Below are 13456 nucleotides of genomic sequence, written 5' to 3' on the forward strand. Positions count from 1 at the left end.
TGAGCTTTCATTGACAAAACAAAGTTTCTAGCCCTTATTGTGAAAGAGGCTCAGTTTGCAATAAATTATATCTACACTACCGCGGCACAGCTACAACACTGCAGCTATGCTGCCATAGTGCATACGCCAGCTACAGCAACAGAAGGGATTTTTTTCAACACTGTTAATCCATCCTTCTAAGAGGCAGTAGCTAGGTTGACAGAAGAATTCTTCCATAGAGCTAGTAGTGTTTTTTTCACACCTGAGCAACATAGCTAGTTTGATCAAAGTTTTAGCTGTACTCCAGGCCTGAGTATAAATTCTAATGTCTGCCTGAGTTTGTGAGCAGCCTCCAGCATATGGAGGAACAGCAGTCATTGAAACCACTGGCCCTTCAGGATTGGAGCTAACTGGAGGGAGCAAGGGAGCCTCTGTGCAACTAGTTCCCCCTTGTTAGGCCTCAGGGCTCTTCTTTCCCTCTTGCCTTTTGGTTCCACAGGTCAAAATTGGTGTGGGGTTGTTGTTTTTTTTTGGTTTTGTTTTAAAGTGGCAGTAGTCTCCAAAACAGTCTACCACTCCCAATAAATTCCACAGGTCTTCATAATGTTACTCCCACTCTTCCATGCTTTGATCCGCAGTGAAATAGTTATCAATAGAGAGATTTAAATAACCATCACTGGGCAGCTGAGTTAACAGTACATTTCAGGGTTCTTAGAGCTATTATTTCAGGCTCTCTGAAGACTCAGGCAAGCCTCAATAAATTGATTTATAGTCACTATACATTTTCAAGGTTTCCTCCACAAAAACAAGGGCTAGAGACTATTTTTTTTTTTTAATGAAAACTCAAATTTTGGGGGAAAAGATGGTAGTCTCAAAGTGCTGCATCACTGACCTAGCATGACCCAGCCCAGTTCAAGTCCTGATTGTGGTAGTAGATTGACGCCTCAGCCCGGTTTCAAGGCCCCACTATGTTAAGCACTGTGCGCATGTGCACACACAGAAGAGTCCCTTGCCCTACAATGCTAATAATTCTAAACATGCAATTGCTTTAAAGTGGGTTTTTTTTTTGTTTTTTTTTTAATTTGTATTGTAGTGGTCATCTGAACCACTACCCCTTTAAAAAGTTGCAGCAGTACTTCCCTCAAGGCTAGATGATGCACAGGGAGCAGGCCCCAGGCACATTTTCAGCCTGGTTCTTGCACCTCTGTTGGTATGTGCATCACTAGCTAGATCTCACTTGCACTCACTGCCAGCAGCGTTGTGGCTGCCTCTGGCTTTGGTACACTGGGGAAAAAGGGCTTCTCATGCCCTCTTCCCACTCTATTCACCCACTTAGAAGTAGGCACACTATGGCCCATAATATGGAGTTGATCATAGCTTGTAAAGTAAATTACCGTACTTTAAATAAATCCCCCGTCCTGCATTGAGAACTACGTACATGGACCCCAACTCCTGCTAAACGCCAAAGAAAGCAATGGGATCTGTGTGCAATGGTCTGGCTGTGCAGTTCTCCATGTGGCATTGGGAGCTAACTAACTCTGATGAGTACAGAACACTGCAAAACTGGAATCTTTACATACGTTAATACCTTCCACATTAAATTCTGAGAAATGGAATGTCTAATCAAACGTAACATTAAAGAGCATTTAAAAAAACTTAATGTAAAATATTCAATAAATGTGAAAATGTAGAAATATGCATTCAAGATATGCCCAGTAGAGATGATTAATATGAAAAGTGATTTGAGAATAAAAGCACTGAGTTCACTTTGCTTTTATTTGAGGGCAATATTAGTTCTTACGAAGTATAGAGATAGCTGCCAGGTACTTTGTGAAAACCTTTGTGAACCCCCAAATTTAGCACCAACTATTATTCTGAAAATTCACACCAGCAATGCATTTGTTTATCTATTCAAGATTTGTTAGTCCTCATCCTGTTCTTTAAAAAGATTCAATCATGGAAGATCAAGCTATGGGAGCACAAGCAGCCACAGAACAGGGTCTCAATACCAAATTCACCAAATAGTGAATATGAATCAGAATAGTCCTTGTTTGGCAGCTAGAGCAAAATCAAGCTGTGGCAGCAAGATCTAGATTAGTCAGTTACCAGTGTTGTCTGCCCATAAATATGACTTCTGGTCAACTGCATGTATGATTCAAACATGTAGGAGAGCTAGCAGCTGACAATGGAAACGGCCATTGTTTGAAATCACCAATAACAGTGAAGATAGCATCCTACATGAAAGACAGTAGGACAAAGAAGTTAGCACTGTGGTTTCACCTCCCACCAAAAAGTCCCTTTACTGTGGAAGTGTCAAAACTGCTAATAAGCTGTTTTCATTGTCTAATAATATATCCTCTACCTCACTGCTCAGCCAGCATCCTCTCCACTGCACAGCAGGGATAGTGGGAGCAGACATTTCAAGGCCCAAAGGCAGCAGCACCGTCCCACCAACAATGTTGAGACCATGAGCAGATATTCTGAGGCCCACTACAAGCACCATCCTCCTATCAGAACTGGAGAAGCAGGAGTAGGAAGGAGCCAGAACTGGACAGCCAGAGCCTTCTGAATCAGTTGCAGAGGAAGGACAGGTTATAATTTTTGTGAATAACGTTAGTTTATTGGAATGTGTACATTTTTGTACTTTTAGGATTTTAGCAAATAAAATTCATCATAGAACTAGACTTATTTTGAATATGTCCTGTACAGTATTAAGTAAATTGTTAGTATTAACTAACAGAACAAAACATTGTATTAAAAACCCGAGGAATTAGAGGGAATTACAATCTGCTCATGGGCATTCTGTCAGCAGAAAGAGTAAATTCTTCACTACAAATTATTCAAAAAGTCACATGTTTAATGGTTCATAAATATGTTGGTACAGAAGAGAAGTTGTACAAGACAACACTCCAGATGAGGCATTGCTAAGGCCTGATCAGGGTGGGGGGGGCCTACGAGATTACAGCACTTTTCTTCGTTTCTCTGTTGGTTAAAAACACTCAACCTGCAACCTCATGATTTAGGAGAATGCCTTACTAGTCCTTTCTATAATTACACCCGACTGCACTGTCTGTCTTATTTATTATTGAAGTTTTGATGGCCAAAACTAGGAACAAATTATCTAAAAGTAATATGCATTTTAATAGAGTATATGCAGATAATAGATAAAATTGAATATAATAGTACTAACTTAAGAGCAGAGAATACGGTAGATTGTATGTAAGTGGAAACAAAAGTTTGGAATAACTGAGAATCTATTGCTCACTTTTAGAAACTGCAGACTACTCACTCCTAATGAGTACATTTGTTTATCTTCAAGTAGCTGCTTAATATTACAGTGAAAGAATACAAGAAAGCTTTGGGGGTTGTTCGGGGTTTTGTAAGTGATTCTACTGATAATGGAAATAGGGAAAATGCAAATCTCATAGCTGCTGCCATAGACTCCTGGGCAGAACAAATGCCTGTAACGACAACCATAAATGTTTCCATGAAAACAAACCTTTACTCCAAATTCTTTCCTTGATATGTGTACAGATCCCATTGTCTGCAATATGCATGAATCTAAGGACAGAATTTGATCCTTAGTTTTCAGCATATTATTTAAAAGCAAGTTCATACAGACTTCGATTGTATTTAGGAAACTAAGAGCCCAATCTGTCTTGGTGCTAAGCACCTCTCAAGAGGTGCTGAGTATCTTCAACAACCAGGAGTTGAGTCACTCTGCACCTGGCAGAACTGGGCCCTACTTAGCAATAGCTCATTCTTTTCTACGCTCACCAGCTTTCTTGATCCCCTCTTTACAACATTAAAAGTCCAGAAAGTAAATGTTATATTTTGAAAATTCCAGATGTTAGATCCAGAGAAAATATATGAAATGGAACATGTTTAGCAAAACCTACTTTTGATTGCCATAATGGATTCCTCATTAACCATTTTCATTCTAAATCGAGTGCACTAAATAATGAAAAATCTGAAACAATGAAATTCAAATTCAGCAGCTAATACACAAGTCAGGACCATTTGTAAATAATTTCTATAACTCTGAGGCAGGATAAATACTAAAAGGAAATAAGTTTACTTGATGGTTAGTAACCTATTAACTGACACCAACTGTTACAGCTGCAAATAAAACAAATGCATGATAAGATTAGGTATGTCGATTGCACCTGGCCATCTATAAATTGCAGTGTGATTTCCACTAGTCACTGTGATAAGTATGGAGTAACTGCTTTTCACTTTGGTAAACAATGAAGAGAACTTTTGTGCATTTGTAAGAACTGATTTATTTTTCTATTTAGCACCAAGTTTTTTGCCTGTTATTAGATTACTGATTTACAAGAATAAAAGTGCAAGTAGAACAAACAAGGTTGTACCTCACTTGTGTATGTTGATTTACTCATCTAGAGCTGTACTTTTCAGCTAAAGGCAAACAAATAATTTACGTTGAAATTACCTACGAGATTTTGTTATGAAACCTTGCCCTCTTTTTCTTCCAACAGATTAATAACTTGTTCATGATTTATGCAGGCACAGTGGTCACATTCTTAAAGTTTGTTTTGAGTTAACAGTTCCACAAATAGTACTCCATTTTTCAGTATAGGGAACATCTCCCAAACCAGTAGAATCTTTGAAAACAGAAGAAACTTGTAAAGTGACCAATGTATGCACATAACCTGACCCAGACAGGAGCAAATCTAACTCCCCGCCTCCACAGGTGAACGCTTGTCAAATGCATTATAACCAGGGCGGCCCATGGGGGGGCAAGTGGGGCAATTTGCCCCGGGCCCCACAGGGGGCCCCACGAGAGTTTTCAGGGCCCCCCACGAGAGTTTTCGGCAGCAACTCATTCGCTCCGGGACCCGCCGCCGAAGACCCCAGGCCCCCTGAATCCTCTGGGCGGCCCTAATTAGAACAACAGTGGTTCGACTGCATACCAGAGACGAGGAAGTGTAAGACATTGGCAGCCACGGTAGGGTGTGCAAAACCTCCTGCACAACATGGACCACAGCTCCACAGGTGCTTCCAGCTGACTGATACAGGAGGGGTTGGGACAGAGCAGGGAGTACATGAGGGGAGGGGAGGAAATGAGGGTAGGATTAATGGGTCTGCCACTATGTATTCTTTCCACTGACCACTTTCTCTATGCAACTATGATACAGGAGCAGCATGCAGGAGCATCTCTGCTACTACTCATAGTCCTGGAAGGAAGGACTCCTTTCCCTTCTCCAGCTGTGAAAGCCTTTTGTTGCCTACGCTTGCTAACTGTCTGAGTACATGGGCGGGGGAATTTTGCCTTTCAATAAATATTGCTGAAAATTATCAGGATATTCTAAATGTAGCTTTTTGTCTGGTGCTGCACTTGTAGAATGGGTTCTGCTAAAGATTTGTGTGCATAAACGTCCTTGCTGACCACTGACTTTACATCAACATACAGATAGATCTCACAATTACTGATGTATCTATTTCCTCCGCAGAAGCACTATGAATCTGAACCTAAACCGTGAGTCATTAATTTTCTTAAATAACTAGATACCTGGACCCAAATGTAGGCACTTTTAGCTTTCTCCACAAAACAGACTCAAAAGTAACATTGTGTTCCCATATTCTAAATGTCAACTTCTCCCTTCCTCTGGAACAGAAGTAATCTGCACAGTAGAGGGGTGCCTGGGGTCATGGCATGTCAGGGCAAGTGTCCTTTATAATGCATGGATCATATCTTCAGCTCTTGTGGATCAGGAGAGGAATCGCACTCGTGACAGTTTTAGGAAAGCCGGAATCAACGTTCTTTCATTGTCCACCTCAAGCGTTAGCTTTTCTGGTATACAAGGAGGCGCACACACACCAGCCAAAATTTAGCTCTAGGAGCTTACTATACTGGTCTCCAAACTATAGAATAAACGTATCCATTGGAGTGACTGCCAGGAACCTCTCTGTTGAAGTGATAGTTAATGCAAACTGATTCTTCCATCCTTGAAAAGTGCACGTGGCTATAGCCTCGGATCAGCTGCATTTGTGATGGTAGATCACCAGAATCAAACAGATTTACTCCAAATGCATAACTTGTCTGTTTGCTATCAGTAGATTTTGATCAGTTATACAGAAACTTCATTACAGCCGAGCTGACGAAGAGTAATTTGTTTACAGGACCTGTGTGACTAATAATGAGTTTCTGGAGCTAATTGTTTGATAAATTTTGGCTCCAAATTGTTTATGGCCAGTATAGTATTGACTGAAATTTAAAATCTGTTCTTCTCATCTCTTTGTAATTGTAGTTTAAAAATAACTGGACCATGGTTGGTTCATTTGCTTAATGTCCTATATCCTAACTGAAGTATTGTAGAATATAGCAGTCCTTATTAAATTATAAGTTCCAGTACTAATGCCAGTTTATGTCCTGTGCAGTAATAGTTAAGAATCCCATTTAGCACCTATACCCCAAAATAAGGAAAGCATCAGGGAAAAAAATAAGTAGATATATATATGTGTATAGACACACAGGTTAAACACTCACCATGTCTGGCAGGTGTACAGATGTCATGACTCCTCCCACAGCCAGATGCTTAGAAATCTGAAAATCCAAAGGGCAAAATCTGATATCAGTTCAGCTGCCCTGATCTGCTATTATTCTCAAGTTAAAAAGAGCAAAAATTTAGCTTTTTCAACTTCTATTTTAATTGGTTTCTGATGCCTGGTTAGGACAGTGGACAGTTTCTTGCCATAAAGTATATGAACTGAAGCTATAAGTGTTACGATACAGTGAAAGTACCTGATTTTAAGCCGTATTTAGCAATGTAAAATAGATACTGGAGCTTCCTGGTGTCCTGTCGAGAGGATTTATTACTTCTGATAGCAATTAAATACAGTAATTTAAAACAGTGATGTAAATTCAAACATCCTGCCTCACTTAAGCATACCTGGCACATTAAGATTAATCATACGCACTGCCTGAATGTGACAGGTTTCAGTATTCTATAGAAAGTGGTACAGAACGCTTCACTTTTACTGGAATTTGTTAAAAGATATACAATTCTAAGAACAAAAGCTTTTAGAAGTAGAAAATACTTATTTGGAAGTTTACTTGGAATATTTATTCACAGTTAAAATTTTAAGTCTTACTCCGCACAAACTCTATAGTCAAGGTAAGATAAGTTACAGGATATACATGTATATACATGCCATTTAAACAGTCTATGCAGGAAAACAGAGTATATTTACTAGTTGGAAACACCTTTACTGCTCTTTTTGATAAATAAGAAAAAAGGGAAGAGACTTTGTTGTTTGCCCTGGACACAAAAAACATAGTAAAGAAATCTTTTTTTTTTTTAAACTTTTCCTTCATTTTGGACTAAAACATATGGTTTTGCATCACCCTTCAAAAATGTGCTTTTCTTCTTTAGCATTCTAAATTGTACACCTGAAATGCCAAATCAGGAAAATGAAGCTGTGAAGAATATTTGTGCCACAGGATCTAACCCCACATTTTTTAAAGACTGCAGTGTAGAAAGGGCAGGTTTACATTGTGGAGCACTGAGTAATTTTATCCCAGCAGTTACTACATGTGTTATAGTCTAGAGAGACAAGATATAGTAAGCCAAATCTTAGTAATTGTCTCTTAAGGCCAATGCAGGGATGTGACTCCCACTATTTAGTTACATGGGGTTCTTTCCATGTAGTCGGGGATCAACATAATTAAAGACAAGCAAAATGATCTGTTATTAGTTGTGTCCATTTTAATATTGAAGGGGGGGGAGGAGGAAAAACTAGCAAAACCAAATCAGAACACACAAAATAAGCAGCAAGCAATGGTTACTTCGCTTACAATCTCTTTTGTATGTTGCTCAAAAGAGACTTAAGAGTTTGGCCAACCCTGGTGGCAGGGCCGGCTCCAGGGTTTTGGCCGCCCCAAACAAACAAACAAAAAAGCCGCAATCGCAATCTGCGGCAGCAATTCGGCGGAAGGTCCTTAGCTCCAAGCAGGAGTGAGGGACCGTCCGCCAAATTGCCGCCAAACAGCTGGACGTGCCGCCCCTCTCTGAAGTGGCCGCCCAAGCACCTGCTTGGTAAGCTGGTGCCTGGAGCCGGCCCTGCCTGGTGGGTACACTCTTCTCTAGTTAAAACCAAAGTATATTATTCCCCAAATGTGTAGAGTTCTGTCTTAGTATATCATAAGGAACAAAAACAAAATTCCTTTGTCCAAAGAGTTGGTGAATCATGCTTAGTTTAGCATGAATAAACCAAACAGTTTATAAATGGGCAAAGGTAAGCGATCTTAACTGTTTACACATCCCCACAGTTCAGACACTGGGGATGTGAATTCCAGGACGCACTAGAGTGCTGCTCTGTAATTCCCCCCATATGGATGCTGCTGGTGTGAACTAAAAGGTATTTAGTTTGTTTTAATATAGTCCTCTTTCAAAGGAGACTACACTAATGCAAACTAAGATACCTTTTAGTCCTGGTTTACACATGAAAATTAAGTTGGCTTAACTACATCACTCAGGGGCGTGAAAAATCCTAACCAAAGTGGCATAGTTAAGCTGACCTACCCGCAGTGTAGACAGTGCTAGGTCAACAGAAGAATTCTTCTGTCGACCTAGCTACTGCTTCTCATGGAGGTGGAGAACCCCTCCCGTTGGAGTAGGTTGTGCCTAGACTGAAGCGCTGCAGCGGCGCAGCTGTGCCGCTGTAGCATTTCATGTGTAGATATACTGAGTTCATGCCAGCAGCATCCACATGGGGAAATTACAGAGCAACACTCCAATGCATGCTTCAATTCACACCACCAAAGTCCAAACTGTGGGGCTGTGTAGACAAGCTCAAAGTCCTATGAAACTGAAGGAAGTTTTAACTCCGTTACTTAAAAAGAAGCCATTCAAGGAACTCTCTTGAGACAGGCAAATTAACAAATGTTAATCTTAAATTCAAATAAAATTCCACTATTTGTTTACCAAGGTTAGGCTATGTCTATACTACGGACCTTACAACGGCACAGCTGTACCACTGCAGCTGCGCTGCTGGAAGGTGTCCTAGGCAGCTGCTCTATGCCAGAGCGGAGCTCTCCCATCGGCATAATTAAACCACACCCAATAAATGGTGGTAGCTATGTCAGCGGGGGATGCTCTCCTGCCGACAGTGCTGTCCATGCTGGTGCTATTGTTGGTGAAACTTATGTCAGTTGGTGTGTGGTGGGTTTATTTCCCCCATGCCCCTGACCAACAAAAGTTTTGCTGACAAGTGCTAGTGTAGACAAAGCCTTAGCTTATGTCTCCTTTCCAGGAATATCTTGTATTACAATAGCATTTCAATATCCCACTAAATTAGACTTAAATTTGTTTTTGAAATAATCAGTTGGCAGTGCTTTTACACCTTCTCACCAATGATGCTGAAGTCTCAGTGAAGTCCTATTCACAAGCAGTGCTGGGCTGGATATTTGCTGCTCCTTGATGCTGTATTGTGGCTTTTTCTTCTTAGCTGTCTTGTTGATGTAGTTTGCTTGCTTCTGGAGATAGGATGAAATAAACAGGTCAAGTTGAGATGCGTGCTGAAAGTGTAGGACTGTAGGCATGCATATAGGTAAGAATATAATCATGACTATGCATTTGTATAAAGAGCACAAGAGTTCAGAGGAATTTATATTCTTCTTTCCATAGTCTCACTGAAAGTACAAAGCACATCTTTTTCAGGGTCCTGATTGGATTCAAAGAGACTCCACTTTTATGACTTAAGGATGTATTATCGGTGTCATGACTTAAGCATCACTCCTCTGATTCTGAATAGAGGGCATCCTCATTCTTTTACACAACCAAGTCTCTTTCTCACCCATCCTAAAAAAATTGGTTGTGTATCTATACCATGCTGGCATCTTTCACAGGGAATAGGGTGGCCATTCACACATTCCAGTACCCCCAGGAATGGCATGGGCCTGTCTCAACCCCACCTCCAGCGTGACACTGTCCCCATTGGCGTCACCTCACACACACATCAGCCACATGAGAATTGCATTTTGAAGAGCATGCTGCTCCTTTCCCATCAGCATGACCTCTCACACATTCTGTGAGGTCACGCCAGCAGGGGCAGAGCAACATGCTCTTCAAAATTCCACCCCCGCCCCATCCAACACTGGACAAAACCACATTTGACGTACTAGCCATGCAAAAAGATGACTGTCCAGTTTATAATTTGACAAATGGCCTCTCTCACAAGAAGGATGGGGGTCAGCCCCTCCTGAGCACCTGCTCAGGGCCAGAGGATGGGGGTCAGCCCCTCTCTGCAGCACCGTGCCTCTGTTTCCCCTCTTATTTCTTTAAGAAACTCAAACTACCCAAAGTTCATTAAAACACTTCTCCTCTGGGCAGCCTAATTTATTCAGCTCTCAGGGTACCCAATGGTCCTTCAAGACCACCGACTTCAGTGTGTGTCTCTTTCCCTTAGGTACAGCAGCCCTCTGCTCTCCTTCCCAGGGCTGGGTCCTAATTCTACAGTCACTTTCAGGCTTTACCTGGCTGGAGTTCAGTCTCCTGGCTCTGACTTCTCAACTCCCATGATATCAAGCTCTGCCCTGCAGCAACCTCTCTTACTCCCTGCAGTTACCCAAGTTTCCCCTCCCTTCATAGGGGAATCACCTGTCTGTCCTTCATCACGCACCATCCATGATGATAACATGGCACAAGTGGGCTGGAGCATTTCCTTCAGTGATCAGGGTTGGCTGGCCCAGGCATCCTGCCCTTAAGAGGCCAGCCACCCTGTTACAGTTCTGTTCTTTGAGAAAACTATCTTGTGTTTGTTGGCTTCTCTGACCAAATGGTTGCCTAACTTATTGCATGCCATTTGCAGTACATTTACAACTTGCTGTTGAAGACCCCTATCAAATATTATATGCAAGGCAAAAATCACAACAACACATATACTATGTTAAAACATAGTATAAAAGAAAACAGTATAGAATATTAAAGCTGTATTCTGGTCAGTGTAGACACATTTGCAGGTAATAAATAGGCTTTCTGGACATAAATGTCATCTTTTTGACATTTTTGGTGCTTGTCACAGGTTGACAGATTTCCTAGGAATTTACTTAATTAGATGGAGCATTTCATTGCAGTAAATAAGCAACCAGAAACATAAGCAGGTGAAGCAAACTATTTTCCAAGAGTCACATGTATAAAATAACTGTCTCCTAAATTCAGTGATGAAATTAAAAGGGTAATAACTAAAGTAAGAATAACGAATTATAATGGTATAAATAACCATATCGGTTAGTTATGAATAACAATATTATTAACCAATATAGAACCCTATCCCCTACAGGCAGCTTGCCTTATTATTTAGTGTTGGTCCTTGTGTGTAGTTTTTGTCTCTGGCAGTGAGACACATTTGGAATGGGGGGAAAATGAGGGGAGGGGGTTGAGAGACAGAAAGGGACAATTGGGAAAACAAATCTCTACTGAGATGCTACCCTCCTGTTTGAAGGAAGTAAAGGAACAACCCTGACCATAGCACTACAGGGCCTTTTGAAATGTCATACCATCAAGATGTTCACACTTCAACCCAGAATACCTGATCACCCTTTGCACCAGGTAGTACATCTACACTGTACCCCAAAGGGGGAGAAATCGGATACAAAATTCGGGCTGCCCCAAGTCTCCCCCTTCAAAGGCTCAGGAATTGTTCCATAGTCACTGTAGAGTCTTTCACCCCAAACAAATACGCAGGTAAAATTCAACTGCGGCTCCTGTCCTCGCCCGCCCCCAAGCCCATGCACTGGTTAAAGTGCCTAGTGAGATTTTACGCGCTTGTCTCGCCGCGGGTGGATTTAATTTTGCAAGACTAGACTAACCCCTGCCCCAGACTGCAGTCCCTTGCTGGGAAATGCGAGATCTGGAGCTTCCGGTTGCGGCTGAGCTTGACCCGCATCTCCCGGGGCAATGCTCGGGTAATTAAAAAAAACAAACAAACAAAAAGTGGCCTGAGCCCGGAGAGGGGTGAATTCAATCCTCGCACATACTCGCAGCCCAGCTGAGGCGGGCACTGGCGCTGAGCCAGCACAGAGCGAGGGTGGAGGGAAAGCTAAGGCAGCTCCAGCTGGCAGTGAACGAAAACCACCCTGTGCAGCTGCCCTGGACCGAGACGAGCCTGCACCGCGCGCTCCCTGGCCCGCGCCCCGCCCCGCCCACTCGCCCCTGTGCCTGGCTGGCTGGCTGGCTGGCGCCGGGCTAGACCGGAGGAGCCTGCGCCTCTCCGACTCCCGCCGCTCCGCGCCACCTGCCTGTCTCGCGCCGCCACGCGCCCGGCCCATACCCCTCCTCCCCCTTTCTTTCCCCCAGACAAGCGTCGCGTGGCAGCTGTTTAAGCTTCCTACTGTCCCCCACCCCCACCCCTCAGCCATGTCTATGCACCAGATCTCCCCCCCCCCACCCCAGCCCTCCACAGGCTACAAAAAGGGGGGACATGCAAGAAAAAGGGATGCAATTAACAGCGAGCGTTTCCTCCACGTGCAACCCCAGGGGCTATATATCTAGCGCTGCTGGGTGTGTGCAGTGAGTTGGCTTGTGGTATGTGTGCATGGGATCGGAGGGGCGTGAGTCATTTGGACTGGCGGTTCCTGACTGTGTTTGGGATTGGGAGGGTGCGGGGATTATATGCCCTGGGTTGGAGCGGTTGTGCGCATTAGATTAGCGCTTCTTTGTATGCAGTCGATTGGGGACGTACGGGCATATTGCGTGCACTGGGTTGGAGGGCTCAAGATTCCTCCCCCAGTATCCCTTATAGCACTAAAGCGGGTAGGTTGACCTGCGGTTTTTTAACTGTGGAAATATCGATAAAATTGACTGCGTGGTAAGGGTTTTAAATCTCTCCGTTGGGCGAGTTTCAGGCACGGCGCTAACGGGCAGCGACAGCGCCTTTCCGCACAGGGAAGTTGTAGGGACTCTTGCTGAAAGCTCCCTATTTGCATGCGGTGCGCCTGGCTCTGAGAGCTGTGACTTCAAAGTTCAGCTACAGCATGTCAAGCCCTGAAAAGCTTCTCCGCACTGATGCCAGAGGCAACCTTCGAAAGCGACCTGTTACCTACCTGCCATCTGGTGCCTCATCTTCTGTTCCTGATCAAACTTGACCCCTCCTCCTCCCACAGGTGCTTTGATCCTCACAGAAACCAAAGGGTTCTTTTAAACTAAACGCTGCCTTGTTTTTCTATAAGCGGCTGCATCAGCTTCCTCTGTTTCCCGTTTCTCTCCGCGACCCCGTCACAACCCTCTGGGGAGAAAACAGGAAAAGTGGGGGAGGATGGAATAAGTAGCTTCAGCGCTTGCTGCTCTGGGGATTTAGACACAGCCTGCTTTGCTGCCCTTCGCTGTGCATTTATAGTAGGGAGGGGGTAATGGGAGGGTCAATTTTTTTCCTCTGCAGCTTTCAAGAGACAAGTGATCAGAAAGCTTATAACCGAATTGTCTATTAAATCTTATCCTAAGCTCTACTATGGAAA

General features: G+C 43.0%; 1 long non-coding RNA gene across 1 annotated transcript; it reads right to left on the reverse strand.

Annotated features, from left to right (window-relative positions):
- Nucleotides 1-6495: 6495 nt before the first annotated feature.
- On the reverse strand, nucleotides 6496-13139 carry LOC112118853. Its single transcript, XR_002909077.2, has 3 exons — nucleotides 13046-13139; nucleotides 9354-9478; nucleotides 6496-6547 (listed from the first exon to the last, which is right to left on the reverse strand). It is a non-coding gene; the product is annotated as an uncharacterized LOC112118853 (long non-coding RNA).
- Between the last annotated feature and the right edge of the window lie 317 nt (nucleotides 13140-13456).

The sequence above is a fragment of the Terrapene carolina genome, unplaced genomic scaffold, assembly GCF_002925995.2.
Source record: "Terrapene carolina triunguis isolate 2854851 unplaced genomic scaffold, T_m_triunguis-2.0 Scaffold58, whole genome shotgun sequence".
In the NCBI taxonomy this organism is placed as follows: Eukaryota; Metazoa; Chordata; order Testudines; family Emydidae; genus Terrapene; species Terrapene triunguis.